Source organism: Sardina pilchardus, chromosome 15 (assembly GCF_963854185.1).
Source record: "Sardina pilchardus chromosome 15, fSarPil1.1, whole genome shotgun sequence".
In the NCBI taxonomy this organism is placed as follows: Eukaryota; Metazoa; Chordata; class Actinopteri; order Clupeiformes; family Clupeidae; genus Sardina; species Sardina pilchardus.
Window position 1 is genome coordinate 27,757,930 of NC_085008.1, and position 22,194 is coordinate 27,780,123.

The window sequence follows — 22,194 nt, forward strand, 5'->3', positions numbered from 1 at the left end:
GAGCATCAGAGCAGCGTTGGGGCGAGAGCATCAGAACAGTGTTGAGTGAGAGCATCAGAGCAGTGTTGAGTGAGAGCATCAGAGCAGCGTTGGGTGAGAGCATCAGAGCAGTGTTGAGTGAGAGCATCAGAGCAGTGTTGAGTGAGAGCATCAGAGCAGCGTTGGGTGAGAGCATCAGAATAGTGTTGGGCATCAGAATGAACACTGGGCGAGAGCATCAGAGCAGTGTTGAGTGAGAGCATCAGAACAGTGTTGGGGTGAGAGCATCAGAACAGTGTTGAGTGAGAGCATCAGAGCAGTGTTGAGTGAGAGCATCAGAATGATGTTGGGCAAGAGCATCAGAGCAGTGTTGAGTGAGAGCATCAGAGCAGTGTTGAGTGAGAGCATCAGAGCAGTGTTGGGCGAGAGCATCAGAGCAGTGTTGAGTGAGAGCATCAGAGCAGTGTTGAGTGAGAGCATCAGAGCAGTGTTAGGCATCAGAGCATCAGAGCAGTGTTGGGCATCAGATTGATGATGGGCGAGAGCATCAGAGCAGTGTTGGGCATCAGAGCAGTGTTGAGTGAGAGCATCAGAGCAGGGTTGGGGCGAGAGTACGCAGGGTGTCAGTACGCCGTGTGTCAGTAGGCCGTGTTGTGCAACAGTAACTTGTGTAAGTGGACCAAAGGAGATGCCACGCTAATGAGATTAGAGCGCTCATAAGGCCCCACAGGGACAGGATCTCTTCCTCCCTTCCTCTCACTCTCTATCACTCTCCCTTTCTAACACACACACACACACACACACACACACACAAAACATGCACGCACGCACGCACGCACGCACGCACGCACGCACGCACGCACGCACGCACGCACGCACACGCACACACAGACACACACACACCTCATTCAGCACATGCTCGCCCCTAAGCCCAATGACGATCTGGTTGTCTTTATCAATATTGACTCAAAGTCAATGTTTTTGTGAAATTGTCCCTATGCAGACTAACCATGACCTTATGTAAAAAGACATCAAAGTTATCTGTCTGTCTGTCTATCTATCTATCTACTGTATTTCTATCTCTATCTATTTCCCAAGCCAAAGCTGTGCATCAGTGTAGCTTATACAGACTGAGCTGGTCAATCCAATTTTCCAGCACCTGATATGACTCAGGTGGACCATGTGCACACAGCACAGCACAGCACACCAGTGGAATGGCGACTAAATCGGCCCTAATCTGAGCTCAGAGGCGCTATCTTGGGCAGAGCCTGCATCTATTTTGGGTGTATGCTGAAAAAGGGAAAAATGGATGGGCTGGTAGATAGACAGACCAATTGATAGAGAGTGTCTAAGGTGAAGGACAAGGATGAAAAGAAGAAGAGAGAGATTAGAAATGATTGAGTGAGTGAGCGAGAAAGAGAGAGACAGAGAGAGCAAGAGAGAGAGAGAGAGATAGGAGGAGTAAGACAAGTTTAGCTAAATCAGATTACTACTTTGTGGAATCCGTTCAAACTCCCTTCCCACCACCATAAAAATCTCTCTCTCACACTGAGACATGTACTGTGAGTGTGAACCAGAAGAAGTCTTGGCAGACTCCAGGCCCATTCGTCTCCAATCAGAGGTGTGACTAAGAAGGGAGTGTTCCCAGGTGCCCCTGTCAACCAGCGCAGAGGCGGAGGAGATGTGGTGGGGGGGGGGGGGTGGTGGCGCTGCAGTCGGCCGCCTGCCAGCTACATGATTTGGGTCAGTAGGTAATTGCATTCCTGGATCGTGAACTAGGAGAGTGTGGGTGGTGCAGGAGGCAGCAGTGGGGTGGAGTGGAGTGGAGGGGTGATGGTGGCGGGTTTGGTGACAATAAATCCTGACAGCATGCCACGTGAACCAGGAACACGTTCAACACTGAACCGGCCTGGCGAGGAAGTGCCAAGCTGGGCCAACTGAGCTTACGGTCCCTCCGCTAGGAGAGTTTGACTCCCTCCGTTCCAACTGTGGCGCGCGTTGGTGATGGGGGGGGGGGGGGGGAGGGGTTGTGGAAAACTAGCACTGCATGGATACAACAGTGCCCCTGTCTCTCATGTCACAGCGATAGGAGTTGGATTCCATCAGCACCTTAGTCAAACTTGGCCCTTTAACCTATTGGGACTAATTAACCCATAAAAGCACTCACTTCTGCTTCAGTGTAACTTATCTTTATAACTTATTTTTTGTCTCTTAATTGAACTAAGTTTATGGTTGTTTGTATAATACAATCAAGCCAGACTGGCAAAACCATAAAAATATACACACACACACACACACACACACTGAACTGATTGGTTCTTGAGTGATTCTTATTTGTGCAAGGTTAAGGATTCACCAACTCTTGTTTTGCTTGCCTCGGCAAATTCTCTCAACCTGTATGAGAATAAGGCCCGGTGTCCACCAATCGCGTTTTTTGCGCCGACGGCGACCATTTTCAATATAAAGTCTATGTAGCCAAGCGTTCACAGCGCTGAGCGCCCTCGGCGGAAAAAAGCTCTCGGCGCTGACGTTTTTTACCGCAGCGCTCAGAGCGCTCAAAGTTGAAATCTGTTCAACTTTTAGGACAGCATCGGGCTCGTCGATGTCACTTCTCGTTATAAACCGTCTCCGGTTTTGGTAACTTAGCAACAATACACACTTGTCGAAGCGCCGAGGAAAGAGTTTTTTTACGCTCTCAGCATTAAAAAAAACGCGATTGGTGGACACAGCACCTAAAGCCTTAACCCCTGGAACCCCACCTACACAACTCTGAAAACTGTTCTGTTTGAAGGAAAACTCCTTCATGAGGGACTGAATGAGGCTTTTGCAATTTATCAACACTACAACAAAATGACTAGGTCCTGCATAGTCTTCACACCATGTTATTTTTATTTTGGCCTTTTAGATTGCTTACACTGTATGCAGTTATCTCTTTTAGGCTCAAGTGCCAAACCCCTACCAAGTTAAAAAGCTACTTCACAATGGTAGACCTCTACTCCCAATAATAACAGCTAAAAGGGTCAATTAAATTCTCCAGAACATTTTTCTCGTCTTTGTAATGCCTTATTACAAGTCTCCCCAGTCAGTATCCAGCCTTGTGCCTCTATCACTGCCCCTTGGAATGGGAAGTTGGGAAGAACAACCAAAGTTGAATCTCTTTAGATGTCCCGCAAGGATTTCCAGCACTTTTGGGAGTAAAACTAAAAAAAATCTTCATGAAAGCTTGTCTAACACCCTGTATAGGCTCAATACATTGACGGATTTTGCATAGTGCCTTCAACGACGCTGCATTAATGTTAATGCAATCATGAGGTAAAATCATGCAACATATGCCCTGAACATAATGACCTGAACTAGCACTGGGGTAAACATTGTACAATCCCACAGAGCCTTCTGCCTCAATATCCTAGCAACAGCTCAGATAGCCTACACTTAGGTGCAAGCAGGAAATCACTGTGGTGTGGTCACGATCCGGTGCCAGTGTCTTAGTGGGCATTTTTCGGAACAACTAATAATCCACAGCAACAATATTCCTGAAAATAGTGCTGGCTTCTTGTACTGTAGCAGCACCAAACAGGCCGACGGATGGATGCTAAACGCTGCCATAGCACCACTAAACCAGGCACAGTCAAAAGCATCTGACTGAAAGAGTGCACAGTGGAAGTGGATTGGGGAGTGGGTAATGAGCGCATTAGCGAGGAAAGCCTCGGCCCTATATATGAGGAGCTTTCAGCTTTCTATAAAACACTGTTCTCCTACCCCCTACAGTGATCCCGTCACACACATGCTTGTGATTTGGGATCTGTTACACATTACTGAATTTAGGACTAATCTCTCTCCTGTTTTTTTTCTCCTCTAAAAAGATCCGGCGCTTGTCATGATCGGATTTGGCAACGCAATCAACAAATAAAAAATAAAAAAAACAAGCCAAAATGAATAAATAAAACTCCAGTATAAAAAAACAAATGGATGCATTAAAAATGCTATTTTAACCATTCAGCTCATCTAAAGGGTGACCAACACAAACCTCATGTTTTCTAGTGTGACCTTAACGGACTGGACGAGCGGAGTGTCAGATGTAGTGCTGTCACACATATGAGCCATGACAGCTGAGAACATGATCTAGGCCTTCGTCAACTAAGAAAAATACACAAACACACACACACACACAAAGAGACAGCGATACAGCATAAAAAAAAATGGGAGTGGGACAGAGAGAGAGAAACGGACAGACAGACAGACATTCAGACACCAAGACACACACACACACACGCACACAGAGAGAGTGAGAGAGAGAGAGACAGACAGACAGACAGACAGACAGACAGACAGACAGACACAAACAAAGTCACAAATACAGACAGACAGACAGACAGACAGACACACACACACACACACATACACACACGCATGCCAGAGCTCCCAGAGACTTGTGGACTGACATCTGTCATCAGCACGAGCCTAGAAACATCCCCAAACACATTTCTTACTGCGTTCCATTAGCCCACAGGCCTGGCCTGATCTCAGATTAATCTGCCACTGACCCCTCCTTCCAAACACCAGGGGGTTGGCCTGCGGTTAAGGCCACTTTTTGGCCCTCTGTCAGAATGTGCCTTTGCCGAACACAGAAGATAACCATGCGGATGAAACCATCTTTTTAAAGCTTGTTTGCCAATGCTTCAGCTTGAAGAGGACATTGAAGTGGTCTACATGAGTACATCATCGGTATGAATAACATCATCTGTTTAAACATCAGATCAAAGCATAAGTGGGTGATTAAAGAATGAATTTCAGATCTTTCATTCTTGCTTTCTTTTCTTATTAATTTATAACAGAATATAAGTCTGAAATTACAAGTGTCAATACATTAGAAATGTCTGGCCTGAATAACTACAATATTTTGTCAGGAGGAAGTTATCTAGTTCAAAGCAGCCATCTACTAACTGATTCTAAGGATGTAATGTATGTGAATAAATCAACCGACAGAATTGTGATGTGTTTTCTAAAAAATACAATATGCATCTTGCCTACACGCTATTTTTACCCAGAACTCCCCACTCATGGAACTCAGCATAAGAGTCAGAGGCCCAGATGTACTAACACAGCGCTAACAGCGAGTTTTTGTATACGCAGACTGCGTACGCTGTGCTTTGCTATATTGCGCGGAATTTACTAAGCTGTCACTTCATTACGTTAACAGCGGTCATCCCCGCCCGTTCCCGCCCCTTCTACAACGCTAACTGCGTGTGTAGAGCTGAACTACGAGCGCAGTTGAATATTGCAACATTAAAAAGAATTAAAGTTTAGCGATCATAAATGATACAAAGAGATGTCAATGAGCTGCGACAAACAGAGTGGGCCTAGTAGTTCTACTAATCCACTTAAAAAAATAGTCTACTTGTGAACTATTTACTGCACGTAGACTAAGGATATGACTTAATGCTTGTCTAACAGATTGGGAAGTGTAGGCTATGTCGTGAAAGAGAAAATACGATTTTAGAGAGGCAAACAAAAGTTAAGGTTGCTTTTGACATAGTACAATGAAGAAAGCTGATGCTCTGAATATTGATTCAGCTGTCTCTAAACATTTTTCTAATAGACGCATTTAACCGCATTTTGGATTACACCTGCTTTCAGAAGGCGGAAGTTTTTCAACGCAAAATAGACGTGCGCTGTTTTCATACATATGGCGGAATACTTAATCAATCGCTATTAGCACCTCTCCTCCCCTGTACTTGCGCGTTACACCCATTTTCAGCTGATCCGCCCAGGAATTAATATGCATGACACGGAAAAGCGCAAATAGCCATTCTCAGCTCCCACGGCAGGCAGTCTGCGCGTTTCTCTCATTGCGGCCCGTTTATACATATCCTCCCCATGTTTATACGCGCACGTTACGTCTGAAATGGGCGCAAAACGTTAGTACATCTGGCCCACAGTGTTTAAAAAAAGAGCTTAAACCCTGTAAGGATCACCACTGTGTCATGTTTTCCACTAAATGCACTTGATTTAAACAAAGACATTTCTTTACAATTAATTAAATAGAACAGACGTATCCCAAAGCAAATAGAGTAAGTGTTCCTGGAGCATTGTACGATTCATTAGCATGTTTTGGCACAAGAGCAGTCCGCATGACATAAGAATAATTAAATGTTTTCATTACTATTAATTGTTCGAGGCAGAACTAGGCCACATCGTTTTACACGGCTTCATCCTCAAGAAAAGCAACAGCATTCTGCGCTGAACCTTGCATTACCTCCCCTTACTTAAGCAATCTTAACTTCAGATCATTTCCCAGCACTGATAAAGTCCCAGTGCTGAGCATCTGGTAAGCATGTCAATAAAAGAATTAGGCGTAAAATTAGAAAGCAATCAAACCTCTTCGTATGGATCTGTTCTTAAGCTGATAATCACCTCCTATTTGGCGCAAGCCTCGGAAAATCAGCCCCATCATTTAATTGCTCTTGTTAATCAAGCTTTAACTTTAATTGTTGACAGGAGAGCCTTTCGGAGGGACTTCACTTTAAAAACAAACCCCCTTCAAATCTCCTCCCCAATCTGGGGTGGCAAACATCTTCAGCATTAAGGACTGAGGTGGCCACTCAGTGAGACAACATTACAAAACCGTAATCTCGCTTCTTCAGGCCGCAAACACACTCTCTGCGAGCTGCTCTAGTTTGGTGCGTTGGGAACGGCCCCTTGTCCTCGGGAGGGACTTGAGCATCGGGAGATAGTTTTAATTCCTCTTCATATTTCCAGGAACCATACAGAATGTGAAACAAAAAGCTGTGTGCAAGGAGATATGACACACTTCAAACACAAGTGGCTATCACACCAGTGCAGACGGCACGTGGAAGGAAACCAGTGGTTGCAGGGCTACGGACAGGAGCGATCGCGAGAAGGTCAACACGTCTTTGCTTCTCAGCCGTGTGACAGAGAACTCGTGTTGTGTGCAGCTCAGGAACATTTCAATATAGATCTACAGGACAAGAATAACCTCTCATGGCCTCTCTGTTTCACAATGAGACTTCCTTGCACTACAGCTTTCTACAGTTAAAATGAAAAGCATGGGACACTGAATACACACATGCAAGAAAGTCTTCCTTCAGAGACATAAAATGGTTCATTCTCCTCCTAATAAAGAGAGGTTGCCATCATATTGCTCTGGCATGATTCAATCGCAGCGTTCACACCATCTGATGAGAGAGGCACAGATGCAGGGAGGAGTGAAGACAAGTGGCAGGCTAGGTAGCAGGATGGCTAGCCCTGGGGCCTAGGTAGTGCTAGCGTTAGCTGCGGCGGTGCTGCCCTGGTGTGACTGGCGCTGAGCGAAAAGGTAATGAGATTAGCCCACCACGCTATCATTAAAGGCGGGTATATCGCTCCTCACAGCTATGGAAAATCCTATTAAGGTCTACCTTCCCTCTGCCACTCTGCCACGGCTTGGGCTGCCGCTGGAAAATAATGTGCATGCGCGTACTTGTGCGTGTCTGAGGGTGTGTGTGTGTGTGTGTGTGTGTGTGTGTGTTTGCATGCAAGCTTGGAAATGTTTAATCTCAGAGAAATAGCAGTCAAGCAGTGGCCACAGGAAGAGAAAGGTACGTCCTACTCCGTCTCGCAGAGGCGATAACAAAACTGGAACACACGTCTCTTGCGCAGGCACACACACACACACACACACACACACACACACACACACACACACACACACACACACACACACACACACACACACACACACACACACACACACACACACACACACACACACACACACACACAGACACACACAGACACACACACACATAATACAGAAGGGCTTGTTGTTGTTCTGTTCTGGGACCTGAGTCAAGGATATGGGCATTTCCCTTCAGCCCTGTCACTTGTATCTCAAGAGGCCACTGGTGCTGTTCAGCAAGGGATGTGGTCAGCTCATTTTTCATCCTTCCGTCTTAATCTCACTAATCAGGACAACGTTGTCTCATCTCAACTCTCTCGCTCTCGCTCTCTTGATCTTTCATGGATGCACAAATAATGCAATGATCTCTGATTGAGCAACATTGATCACTAGGTCTCCTATTCTGGGTTACTGAATATTAACACATCAGCACACACAGCGAGATAGAGAGAGAGAGAGAGAGAGAGGTCAGCGAGTTCAAATGTTTCAGTCCCTTTCAGTCTCTTAGAACTCCATGTTACTCATGAAGCAAATAAGAGAGGCTCTAGAAGCTTTGAATTTACATTGGTAGATTCTTTGACCAAACATGGAGTGAGACACCTAACCTACCAAAGCACACAGTCTGCTTCACCCTCCACTGTGAAAGGAGTGGCCGTATTTCACAGGAAAAAAAGAAGTCTATGACTAAAACAACACCATGCCATACCTGTCCCACAAAAAGTCCATCTAAGGAATACCGAACAGTGTCTTGAAGTAAAGCGCAGATAAAAAAAAAAAAAGTAATTTAAAATTCAGTAGTATTAAAGTATCCATGGCACTAGGCACAAGGAGACAGACAGAAAGATTACAGGGCAGCACTCTGGATAGAAGCTGAAGAGAGAGTTCAAGCCAAGAGCCACAGGCTCTTAGCTAATAGTCTATTGCTGGCAGCCACTTTAAGTCTTCTGTCAACATTTTCCTCCTCCACAGTGCCCAATCAGGAGTCCAAATCTTAATATGGCTATAACCTTAACAAATTACTGTAACCTCAACTGCGAATAAACAACACAGATTGTTACAATTGTCAGTTGTACCTTGTTTAACAAATTAATAGCTAAACAAAGAAAGATGAATACCAAAATTAACATTTAAACTTTAAAATAAGTTAAGCTTTCAGCTAGCATTAAACACACTGTTGCACCTTCATTTTTGGGACAGCTTGCAAAAGTGCTTAAAGTGTGCTTAAAGAGCTTCTGTCCCATAGCAGAAGTGAAAAAAAGACACACTACACACAAATCCTCTTCACATGCCAATTTTAACTAAACGAAACATTTCTTAAGATGATATGAATTCGATGATGAGTCGAACATCCTTCAAAACACACTGATGCTTTGTCCTTGCACTTAGAATGTGTGCTATTCTCTACTGATCAAGAGACTGCCAAGTAAGTGGGTGAAAGATTTATAAACACAAATTACGTCACTAGGCAATTCACACAGACACAGAAATCCTTAATTGAAAGATCAGAAAACCCCTTCACTGCCCCTGATGAGCGGTTCATCAAAGATTCACATTCCAATACAGCTGAAAAGTACACGACACACACACTCGTAACATAAGAACATCTATAATGGCGCTAGTCTGGCCAGAACACAGAACAGACGGGCAAAACGAAACAGAACTTTAGCATGTCATCCTGTCGATGGGTTGCGTGATCATCAGCGTGACATCGAGATTATGGGCAGTGCAATAAATGGACCACACTGACGGGCGGATGACTCCCATTGCATCTCCATGACAGGTTGCACACCCTCCTCCGTCAACAGCCAATGAGCTGTGTTGTTCTGCATCTGAGCACCAACCAATATCAACTGGTGGTTTCAACAAGATGTTTCAATACAGTATCACTGACTGTACTCTCAAGAGGTGAACTACTTTGTCACAAGTCAAAAACAAAACTACAACAAAGCAAAGGTATGTGAACATGTCATTCCAGCTGTTTTAAGTCTCAGGTGACAGAGAGTTCAACACACCAATAAAAGAACTATGCGCTAACGAGCACCTAATCTGACCCATTTTCACTGGCTACTTCCAGCGGCTACCTCCACTTCCTCTCCGCTCGCACCCTGCCCCGCCGCGCGAGTGGAAAAAGCCAAGAGGTAGGGAATTGTGATACTCACAGCATCCCAGGGCTCTGCAGACAAGTGGAGAGGGAGCTGGAAGTCCACGGACACAGAGAGAGAGAGAGAAAGAGGGAATCAGTGTGTAGCCTTCAGCGTGGCTTATGCTGCTGCTAAAATGACTCATATCCCCTCATCCACCCTCTCAGCAACCATGTGGAGGTAAACATTTCCAAATATGGAGAAAAAATGGAGTAAAAAAGATTGGGGGCAAAATCGATTCAGCTTGCTATCTGCCTGGAATGCCACTTTTCAGCTCGCCAGAGTCACTGAGGAGCCAAATATGCGGTTTGTACCGTTCACAGGGAATAACAATGATAATTGCGGAAAGCTATTCAAGAGGAAGTCTGTCTTAAGACTCAAGTCTGTGCTCAGACGCTTGGCTCAGTAATCAGGGCCAACCAGACCGTGTGAGACTTGTCACAAAAGTTGGGTAACGCAGTGTGATCCTAACATCAGACAAATAGATATTTCCATAGAAATATCCCACAGATATTTAACAGTGCCAAAGCACACACAAACTACTGTGCACATACGAGGGGATACATTTTCAGGATAAATAGCATGTATGGTCAAATACATATTGAAATAGAGATCTGCCCTCACACACACACACACACACACACACACACACACACACACACACACAGAAAGAGAGAGAGGGAGAGAGATAGAGAGACGGCAAGCTAAATGTGATAGCTCACTTTCTTATTTCGCAACCACACTGAGTTTTGCCCTGTAACTCCTGCTCAGGGAGTAGTCTGCTGGGACAGCCCAAATATGGAGAATGCTTGTGCAGCCATCAATCAGCAGCGCTCTCAGAGGGCTATTAGCATACCTTTTCATCAAGAAACCACATGCTCTGGCCAGCTTCTCCTGTTTATGTCTGAGAGGCAGCGAGAGAGAGAGAGAGAGAGAGAGAGAGTCTGCCATCTGAAAAACCTATAGCTGCTGGCTATGCAAAAAAAAATATCACGGGCCACTTAGAACAACAGAAGAAATGCAAGTACGTGAATGGTGTGGCTGAGACTTGGCAGGAAGTAGTGACGGGGAATCTAATACACACACCCATAAACACACGTTAACACCTGGGAGTAAGAAAAACCAGGGCCGGGCCTGTCTGAAAATAGGAAATGATGTAACACCACTCATTTTCCCACCAATGCCAATATAGCAGCACACATTCATGCAACAAATATGACAACATCGTGAATGAACACATATTTGGTGAGTGAACACACACAGACACACACAGACACACACACAAATGAGAACCACCATCTAGAGCTACAACAGTTCTCCTCAATTGCCACCAGCTACCACATAGTGCATCCCATGACCTCTAAATATATTGCAAATATATTGCATTTCACTCATAGGAACACAGCAGACATGGAACGCCTGAGGGGCCATTCCAAGGCAACCCTTGTAGCGAACTCTCCATGAAACGATGCAATCAATGTATAACATAATAAAAGAAAAGTGCAACAAGCTTTGGGTCAATGCTATTATGACCCCAATTAAGTCAGTTTTACTGAACCGCAGCTATTCAGATTGACCGTTTCTGTACCTAAAATGCCATACATTCTTTAAACTATGTTTTGGACTTCAGCAAGAAACTTAAACCTTTTGATGGCTGAGAAACAAACAGAGAAGATTGCAATCATTCATTCAGTGACAGGGCAAAAGACAGCAAAAGACATGAACGTCTAACGACTGTTCCCTCTTTTGCAGTTCTTTGAGGACAGACACATTGCACCAGCCCCTTGGTCGTGTGAGGTAAGGACCATTTCCTGATAACCCACCAACACCATCACAATGGACTCATGACTCACTCTGTACTGTTTAACTGAACGCATTAGGCAACAGAGTAGGCACTACTAGACAGACACCAACAGGGAGAGAGAGAGAGAGAGAGAGAGAGAGAGAGTGCAGTTAGTTAAAAACCCATTCTAAACGGACTTCCTCATGAGGAAATTACAACAAAGCTCCACCTAGCTCAAGCTACTCATTCATGTTAATAGTCCTCCTCACTCTGGTGTATATAGATCTAAGCTTCCACAGAATTTCTTGGAAATTTAGAAAGAACTACTGACGGCAACAATCCGTAGAGCATGCGCACACAACACAAGGGAATGTGGCTATTATCTCATGTGATTAGATCAAATTAGATTAGATTAGATTCAACAGAATGTGCAGTGTACAAGTACAAAGACAACAAAATACAGTTTGTGTCAGACCAGAAGTAAAAATAAGAAAAATGCAAAGTGATGGTGCGTAGACAGGACATGACATGTTGTGCAGTGTAGACAGTAGTGTACAGTGCAGTAATACAGTAATAGGCCGACCACTAACACATGTAGAAGTGTCTCCACATAAAAAAGGCAGAGCCTGAGTGTGAACATCGCCCAGGAGAAACAGGTGCACCTGTTTTAAGAAGAGTGCTTTCATTCTGGAGCTAAAACACTTGTTCACGGCTGAAACCACCAAGGAGGGCTTCAAGGTAATAATAACCCATTTAGCAGGAGGTTAAACGGTGTCACACGGAGTGACTTCTTGTGATTACAAAAACGTAATTAAATATTTCCCTGAGCAATCCCTCTGCGCAAGACTGGTGGTCATGGACATGCTTAAACCCACATCCAGAAGACTGGGATAAGATACTGTAGCTAGGTAAGAACAGCCTGACATAAGGCATCCACGACCTTAACAGTTACATGATATGTCAGGGAGGTAACCAGAACAACTTTGTCCCCACAGACTGCTCATTTTGGCTTCTATAGCAATTTAGAACAACTGCTAATATATTATTATCTTCTTTGTTAGCTTTCGCACACTCAGCCGTTAACGTCTGTGTTTTATCAAGCAATGTTTGAATCATTGTAATAATAATAATAACAATAATAATAATATAATATAGTTTCTTTTTCATTGTTGCTTTTTTTTCAGCATTGAATCTTGATTGTGAACTTACCCCCCCACCTTGTATAACCAAACTTTTCACACACACACACACAAGCACTGGAGAGATTGCCCTCGATTAAAAATCGGTTGGTAATTTAAGACATAAAACTGTCCACACCTTCTTCGCTGAGTGTTCTGTCGGGGCAGCGCTGGTATTCCGTCACTGCTTCACCGGGAACTTTAGGATGCTCATCCACACAGGAGAACTGAAACCAAAAATAATTAGACATTCAGTGACATTTTATTCTGTGCATCCAATTTATTTTTCAACACAAAACGTACAAAACTCGTCAGTCCGCTTGCAAAGGGGTCCTTAAAACTCAAGGTTGCGTCACTGAGACGTAGAGCAACGCAGTAACCAAATAACCGCAACTGCAAACAGGATGTTACAGTAAGTGCATTGAACTCATGACCCCACTGCAAGACCAGGGTCAGATATAGTTGTCTAAAGTTACTCCCTCCATTACTCACAGGACCATGTCTGACTCCTGTTCTGTACTGTGTTCATGTTTGTTGTTGTATGTTTGATTGTTTGTTTGTTGAGAATTGATGATCCACTGGTGCAAGCAACATGCAAATGTCTCCTCTCTGGGACTCTAAGACATAATCCCAAACTTGCATTTTGAGAAGCAAAGATCAGCACCCTACTTGAACCTGCCCCCTCTGACAAATGACACAGAGGTGATGGGTAGCAAGGAGGCTAACAAGCTCAGAGGCCATAAGTGCAGGTATCAGCCACTCTCTAGCACATCACTGAAAACATTCGGGATAGAAAAGTTTCCCCTCTGCACAGCTCTGTGTCCAATGACACACACACACACACACACACACACACACACACACACACACACACACACACACACACACACACACACACACACACACACACACACACACACACACACACACACACACACACACACACACACACACACACACACACACACACACACACACACACACACACACACACACACACACACCAGTCTCCACAGTAGAAGACTCCACTGAGGATGTGAGTCTGTGAAGCCCTCCACATCCTCTAAGGTTCAAAACTACCAAGGTCCTGTCCCACTCTCTCCCGAACCTACAGGGTATTCCATGGTTCACTGACTGAGGCGGATAAGTTAACTAAGAATAAATAGCAAACTCTCTGATAGATGAGTCTGACAACTTTATTCTCTGAACAAAACAAAGCTGTAGTGCTTTTTCTTCTACAGGGCTTAGGCCTGAGGTTCAGGTGAACTTATCAAAGTCAGTCGTGGGCCTATGAATAATGGCTGATCCATATTCACTTCTTTTACTGCAGGAGAGAACACCCGTGTGTTCTATGGAACATGTAAACTTGTTTTGATACACAATATTATGATCAAATCACAAGCACTAGTTTTCTTCCAGTTATCTATGATGGATAAAAAGTAATAAAGACCAGAGCATTCATCGACAAGTTCTTTCTAAAGTCTGTAAACATGTCAATTAAATATCATAAACATTTGCAGCACATACCAGGTGTTCTGTGTTAAGCAACCATGTTGGTTATGAGAAGGCATAGTTAATATTCCTAAAAAAAAAAAGGATAACATCGACACCACAGAGAATCAAGTGTCTCGCTGAGGGAAGATAGGCTCAAAGGCAAGACTCAACTTTTAACTTGCATCTGAGTGCGGCTGTCAAATATGTCTTTTTAGCTGGAGGTTTTAAAGACAGCCGGGTCTAATGCTGCTTGAGTTTAAAAATGTGGGGGTGACAGAGAAATTCAGTTTGATGATTGAGCTCACAAGAAGCCTTGATGTTATTGATTTGAAATTCATATCAAAGCGAAAGTCTGAATATCTTTCCTGCGGGGTAGCTGATTAATATTTCAGCGCATTAACCAGACTTGAGACGAACAATGTCTATAGTCTAGGCATGTTTGCCCACTTGTGGTATAGGTATTTATTTTCAATAGGCCACTGTTTAAGTGAGCACACGGCTGGCTCCCTGGATATAGATTTAATTTGTGCAAGGATAGTCATTTTAACACCCTGGTATTCAGATCACAGGCAGCCAGGAGAATGCAGGCCTAACAGCTCATGGAATTCTATGTTTTCATGTTGAGAAGAAATTAGCTTCAATCTACATTTGACAGATGAGATGACAGACTTCTGAACATTTACTAAAAACATTGAAAGAACGCCAAACTGCTTCTGAATAGTACTGAAATAGCAACTGAATGAAAGTGTCATTCTTCTCACAAAAGAACATGGAATAACATGGTCGATATACACTATCTGTCAGTAAAGCAACGTAGGTATTAAACAACAAACTAGTCAAATAATGTAGCCTATGAATGGAAACCTATCCTGAGACCCATTATATATGTCGTAAGAATGTATCATAAAGGCAAAGACATTCGGCAAAGACATTGGGCTAAGATACAGAACAGAATGCTAACAATTCCCATGTTGACAAGCTGGGAAAAGTAACACTGCGATGGCCATACGCTAGCCTATCAGATAGCCTATAGCCTGAGCTTGCACTGGCAGGACCATCCACTTCAACTACTTCCGCATTTTTGATGGTTTTACCGAGTCATAGCACACGTACCGTTTCACAAATCATGGCCATTAAACCATTCAACAGAAAAGTCCCTGCGCCTATGCTAGGAAGCTAGTCTGAGCAACAATGTATCAACTTTAGCAACAGGACAGACAACATTTTAAAGTAGCCTTCGCTTTAGAAACTCTGCGGGAGAAAAACATCATGTAGGCTACCCCTTTTCCGGAGCAAGCCCACGCCCTCCGTTTCAATGCCGAACTACAGTAGAACTCGTTCACCTTCGCGAATAAACATTATCTTCTGAATACCCCAGTTCTGTTGTAGAGTTCATGCACAAAGACAAGATATAACACAGAATTGGTACCGGCCTATGACAAAAATCTGCCACCGAAGCAATAGTGGCAGAAGTCCATGGCAGCTTTTTCGTTTCTCTTACCTCGCTTTCTAAGAATGAGAGAGTTTCAAATCCCACATAAAGTGAAACTTCTTTTTCCCCAAATCTAGGAGAGCAGCAGGCAGTGACGTCACAGTGCAAAATTCCAGCCGCCAGTTAGTCAGTCCAGAAATTTGCCCATGTAAGGCAGTAACGTTATAGCTATGTTGTGTTGCAATCTCTTCCTCATAACATGTATTTGTGTTAATAGTGTAGCCTAATAGCTGATATAACAGCCAACGTGGTCGTACTTTTAAAGGAGAGGTGCGTTCATTTTTGTTGTGAGTGATTGTGACAACAAATATAATCTTTAGTCAAATAGTCTAACTTAATGTGTATTTGCCTATTAATGTTAGGAAGTATTCTGGTCCCATGTCTATGGCTCACAACTGAAGCCACGTGGTCAGCATGCATTTTAGTCATTTTAAAACATGTTTTATATGTGCAGGCTATTATTGAAGTGGGGCTAAGGTGTGGTCTAGTTTGAAGCCTGCTGAGAGCCAAAACGTTTAATTTAAATTTTTAAAAAAGGGCCTGTAGCCTATTCATTGAAAGTACTCTGGGTTAGCCTACTAATTCGTGTCCTAATGCATTATAGATTAAATTACCTACAAATATTTTTAATTTAACTTCACTGTCTCAGTTCACCTCCTGACCTTTGTGAAATTAAGATGTAGCACAAGATAAAACCAGCACTTTACAGCGTCGCAGCGTTACAGCTCAGGGGCTTGACCACGTGTAGTTTGCAAGGCAAATCACCCCCGTTTGCATATGGCGTGCACAATGCAAAGATCATAACTGCACTCAGGGCTCTGATTTTTTAAGTGAGGTTTGCCGCACTTATGTGAATGGCGCGTTTTGCTGCTCAAAAAAGAAAAAGAAAAAAAAACCTGTTGGAACAACTTTCACAAATCTTTTTTTTTTCTTTTTTTTTTCTCTTTCAATCCCAGTGTTGTAGCCTAATTTAAGCCTTGTGATATCATATTGAGATAAGGGTAGGCCTACAGATGAGTGTTTAAAGTAAAAGTTGAGGTTGTGTGGGCTCAATGGAACCATAAATCTGGCCTGAATTTTCATAAAGGGCCACTGCTATAGATACCCTAGTGTCAGGGAAATAGAAGAAGCCTCTAGTAAAGATAAACGACTAAACTTATAAACAGCAGCAGAGAAACCTGAGCCACAGGCATGAATCATAGTTCTACCACAAAACTGACCAAAATGCCTAGACTATATTCCAGGTTTTTATTGCAAGATAAGGATTATGTCCCAAGTGACCCGGCTGCTGACCTCAACAGGTACCTCAGTAGCCAACAATGACAACACTAGAGAATGGTAGTCTAGTCTATTGGACAATATTTGGTAATGATTCAAAATTCCGTAAACACGTAAACATGAATTTATGATGACTTGCAAAAGTGAAAAGTATCCGGTAGGCCTACATGGATTAAGCCTTGTCCTAGACTACTGTAAAAGAAAACTTCAGTGAAAATATCCATTGAGGCTTTTAGTCTAACACTTGGCGTTAATCCATGTACGGGAAACTAGCCATTGATGTTTAGATCATTATTTTACACTATATTTTAGTGCTTGTTTTAGGTCTGTCGCCCTGCTATGAAACGTCCTCTTCTCATTAGAAGGCTCTCTGTGAAAGGAAACCACTGAGCAGATATGTCAGAAAAATGGAAGTGAAAAACTGTAGACCTTTTATTGCACATCTGTCAGGATGATAATAATTCTAGGACAAACACGTTGCCAGTGGAGTTCATAATCTCCTCCAATAAAGATCTCTATTTTTGGACGGTCGGGGGATTTCTGTAGTGGACATAGCATCCAGGAGAAATTAAATCCACGGACTCTGAGTTTGAGTAGCGCCTCGGCAGCCGATCTGGCAATAAAGCACACACGTAACAAAATCAACCTTGTTGCTGTTTATGCCTCTTGTATTTCACAAAGATTAGTACACTGCGGCACTATTTATTTTTTTTTATTTTGTTTCTTTTATCGCTGTATGAGAACAGAGGAATAAGTGATTGTAGTGGTGGTATCCCAGAAAGCATTGCTGCCACTCCAAAAGAAAAGAAACAGTGCTGAAAATGGCATTTCCAAACAAAGTTGCCCACAATTTGCGTAGATCCCTTGTGCTGGATAACAATAGATGAAGAGAGGTGTGGGGGTTAGATCACTGCTGGCAGTGTCTGCGTTGACTGACTTCAGAGGTTGTCTACAACTGATTAACTGGTGCTTCCAGCGCTTTTATAAACTACTTTGCACACATTGCATGGGGGGAAAAAAATTGAAAGAACATAACTTGAAGATCAAGCACAGAGATAAATCAGTGGGATCGTAGGGCTGCTAGTGTTCAGGTTTCAGGGCACATCGGTAAGGTAATCTCATTTGTACTGTGTGACAGCTTATTTGCAACTCTGCTTACTCGCAATTTTCTAATGGGGTCCACGAGTCATTGTTTTACCCTCTCCCTTTTCCTCCCTCACTCTCTTTCTCTCTCTCTTTCTCTAATTTTATCTTACCACTGTCTCTTCCTCTGAGAGCCGATTTTCAAAAGACCCCGAAACCAACCTGAAAACGATTTAAAGGGCATTAATAATCCTTTTACTGGAGCTGTCGATCAAGTGGCAGTTAATTTCAATAGAATGCAGGTTAGAGGCCTGATTTTACTTCTGGCAGTGATTGTGACATGAAGATCCCTAACACTACAGAGAGAGAGAGAGAGAGAGAGAGAGAAAGAGACAGAGAGAGAGAGGGAGAGGAGGGAGAAGGAGAGGTCACAAACAACTTCTAACTACCTCACTAGATAAGATCGTTTCAACGAACCGTCATGGCAGACAGTAAAAAAAAAATCTAGGGGTTTATAATGTACATGTATATCTTGATTTAAGTTTTAAGAGTCTGTATGAACAACTTACTGTAGTAATGTAGATATCAGCTCCCAGTGAAGTCTGGAAAACTCAAAAAGCTTTAGAACCGGATTGCAGTTGTGAACAAGAATTCCTCATGATTAGTTGAATTCAGAAGGGACAAATAGAATTCAAGCAACATGATGCAATTGTAATTACACCATTCTCCCTGTAAGTCATTACCGTCAAAATAAAGACATTATTTTAAGGTAAAAACGTTATAGTGGGTAAGACACAGAGAGCAAAGAATTTGAAGAGGAGAAACTTCTTGCATGGCTCACAACTAACAAATGTTTTGCCTTTCGCCTGCAACACGGAGTGAGATTTCAATTATGCCAAGGATTTCGTTTTTATTCCCAAGAAGCACACACAGTGCTAACCATGTATTCTACATAGACTGTGGTTTACACTTAAGAAAAGCATCTGCTAAATGAATCAGCGTGGAGACACAAAGGCAGTAAGCAATATTATAACCATTGTCATTTTGTACAATAATAACAACTGCGTATTCTACCTGGAGTGTGGGCTGCTTTTGAGAAAAAGCATCTGTCATTTTGTATACATACAAGCAGGTAATAACCACTGCGCACAGCTGTTTTGGACAGTAATGGCAGCAACATATATTTCAGCAAGTCTCAACTTCAAGGCAAACGTTTCCAGTGAGGGATATCCTGTTGTGCTTTATTTGGAGAAGGGGGGGGGGGGGGGGGTAATTCTCTCTACTTACTGCAGTGTTTCCTTCAAGCACGCGCTAAAGGACCTTGAACAGCTACGCGGGAAGGAAGAGAGAGAAAAGCTTCACACTTTCACTGTTCACATGGTATTACTCTCTTCTCCTTAACGGTGACAGAGGAGTCACGTTGTCCCTGTACCTGACTGAAATGAAGACCTTGATTCCCCCTCCTCTCTCTCTTTCTCTCTCTCTCTCTCTCTCTCTCTCTCTCTCTCTCTCTCAGCGGATCTGCGTGAGAACCCAATCCTCTGCAGCTCTGTAGCATTCCTCGAGATGAAGGAGAACCTTCAGAGTGTATTCTAAGAGTCTCCATGAATCTTTCATGATGTGAAAAGCTACAATGTTTTCAGGAAACATCGGGTGACATTATGGAATACCATGATGTGTTTTTTTTCTTTCTTTTTTTTTTTTTTTAAACCTTTCAATTATTTAACCAGGTCATCATTCCACTGCCACTTCATCGATAAATCCTCATATACGTTCATCTAAACTTAGTAACAAAGCTGAAAGATTAATTAAAGCGTGAGATTCAAAGAAGCGAGTTGATGTTGGAGATGGGCAACACAGCCGTTTCTGTGGTTGCTCTTTCTGGAAGGCTTAGTTGTGGAGGCCCACATTTGCGAGCCACAAGAGAATGCGCTTGGACGAAAAGAGAGAAGGGTTTGGAACAGCTGCCATATCGTCCCGTGAATGCTGGCATCAAAGAGAGAAAGAAAGAAAAAAGGTGGAAGACACACACACCAAGCACAAAAAACATGTCCCCTAGCTAGTAATCAGACAACTCCAGATCTAGATCTAGACCTGTGATAACGCTAATGAATTCTAATTTGAGTGTTTAAGTATGTAAATATTCATTAGGAAGGAATAAGCAGACAATCCACGCCTGTGGCCACGGCTTATGAATATGAGTGTTTAACAGGGAGAGGATCAGCACCAACACATTTCAGGAGCCTCGGCTCTTTAAGGCTCCTTGTTATTGTTCTCTCAGAAGACTTGTGAAATCAATTTGAGGATTTGAAAGTTTGTATTTACTGTTGACTGTTACTGTGTCTTCGTCTTCATCTGGTTACCGAAAGTGGGAGGATTTTTCTGTTGGCTTAGTGAAGGCAGAATATTTAAAAAAAAAAAAAAAAAAAAAAAAACTTGGAAGGCCATACTGATCTCTCACAAAAGCCAATGTTGTATTGTAGGCCTACAGCACAGCCAGCTCAGTCTTTCCTGTTGAGCTGATGGTCTGAGGCAGGCCTTACTGTAATATAGATCACAGTGTAATTCTTTAGACAGGGGTTACGGGGTTGTGTGGGAGCAAGATTTGAACCGCACAGCAATGCAATTGCAGGAGAGTGGGCAACAATGGAGCAGCCAAACATACTCTTTCGTGGATTCCTTTCTTTCATGCACAAAAAAACGGCTTTCTCCAAACAATGGCAGATAACTGGCCTGAACTCATTTCAAACCACACCGTTAAGAGCACAATCCCACAGTGACAACAAAACTGTAAATCGCTGTTGCTTTTGCTCAAGGAAAGACATTGGATTGCAGGTGGGGGGGTTGACCGTGTGAAAAGACAAACACTAAAAGCCATGCTATTAAAGGAGAAATATGATTTTTCACATCCCTGTTTCTCAAGCTTGCAGGCAGCTTTGATGCTACACGTGAGCCCCCGTGCTCATACCCTCCCCCCCCCCCCCCCCCCCCGCAGTGGGGGGGGTTCATACTGACAGTTCTCAGTGACCTTGAGATGAAATGGAGATCTACTGTATGTGAAAAATCGCTGGAATTCCTCTTTAAGGTCTGTTCTTCATGACCTGAAGGTCCCCTTCAGTCTCTCTCTCGATGTCATGCTTGTATCACAGACTTGTTTTCTGACCTGCTCTCCAGACCACACATTCCTACACAGTGATAGCAAACTTAAAAGGCCTGTCCCCATGCGAGGAACACTGTGTACATAGTGACCCATTCTCAGCCTCTCTTGTTACTGAATCTCAGAGACACACATACTGTAGAAGGGTGCAAGGAGCACATGGGTGCGTGTCTTGATCGCGGGAGAGAGAGTTGGACTGCAGCTCTGCCGATGCCTGCAGATCACGAGGGAGGCGGCGTGCCAGGCAGGGACTCCGAGATGCTTCTTAGAAAAATCAATCGGGCAGCGGCTCCACTTGGCAGCGTCGGCGGGCCAGCTTGCTGATGGAGGCAGCTCTGGGGATACGCAGTGAAAATCGACCTGCAGTGAGACTCACAGAGCACCTATCTCTGTCCCGCTCTCTTGCCCCTCTCTCTCTCTCTCTTTCTCTCTGTTTCTCTCTCACCCTCACTGTCATTCTCACTCTTCTTCTCTCTCTCTCCTTCATTCTCTCTCTCCCTCCACCTGTCTCCTGAGTGTTTGTCCCTCATAAAGGTCGGGACAGGGGCAGACGGGGGCTCAGAGAGTCGAGGTAGGGTTCCGAGCGAACAGAGAGGGTTGATGCAGAGCTTTGGATCAGAGTGATTAGGTACTTCGGCTTTGACTGGTCAGCAGTTGGGAGCAGGTGTGCTGAGCCCAGTTGTCAGTTTCATGGCAGCAATTGAGTACCTTTGAGGAATGCCAAAGAACACTCTAGAAAATGTGAATGCCACTCAAGCTATGGGTTGACTAAAAAGCATTTAGCATTGACACAGTACGTTTGAATTTGTTTTGCTTTGTCCCCAGAGTAACTCAAGGTTAAATAGCCCTCCCTTAAGGGCACAACTGTGGAAGTTGGGTATTGAACCTATGACTTTGCAGGCTACTGGCATGCAAATCCAGCTCCTTGGCC

At 43.5% G+C, this 22,194-nt stretch overlaps 1 protein-coding gene across 4 annotated transcripts in view; it reads right to left on the reverse strand.

Moving 5' to 3' along the window:
• The window catches only part of lpp (LIM domain containing preferred translocation partner in lipoma), a 210,482-nt gene extending 194,603 nt beyond the window's left edge, over nucleotides 1–15,879 (reverse strand). For 2 of the 4 annotated variants that reach the window (XM_062555769.1, XM_062555765.1), the window contains exons 1-2: nucleotides 15,755–15,879; nucleotides 12,899–12,986 (exon numbers count right to left, since the gene is read on the reverse strand). The gene's annotated coding sequence lies outside the window, so the exon portion shown is untranslated. Of the gene's footprint in view, nucleotides 1–9,816; nucleotides 9,853–12,898; nucleotides 12,987–15,366; nucleotides 15,411–15,754 lie in introns of those variants that run through there. The other 2 variants (XM_062555767.1, XM_062555766.1) reach the window with 2 other exon arrangements.
• Between the last annotated feature and the right edge of the window lie 6,315 nt (nucleotides 15,880–22,194).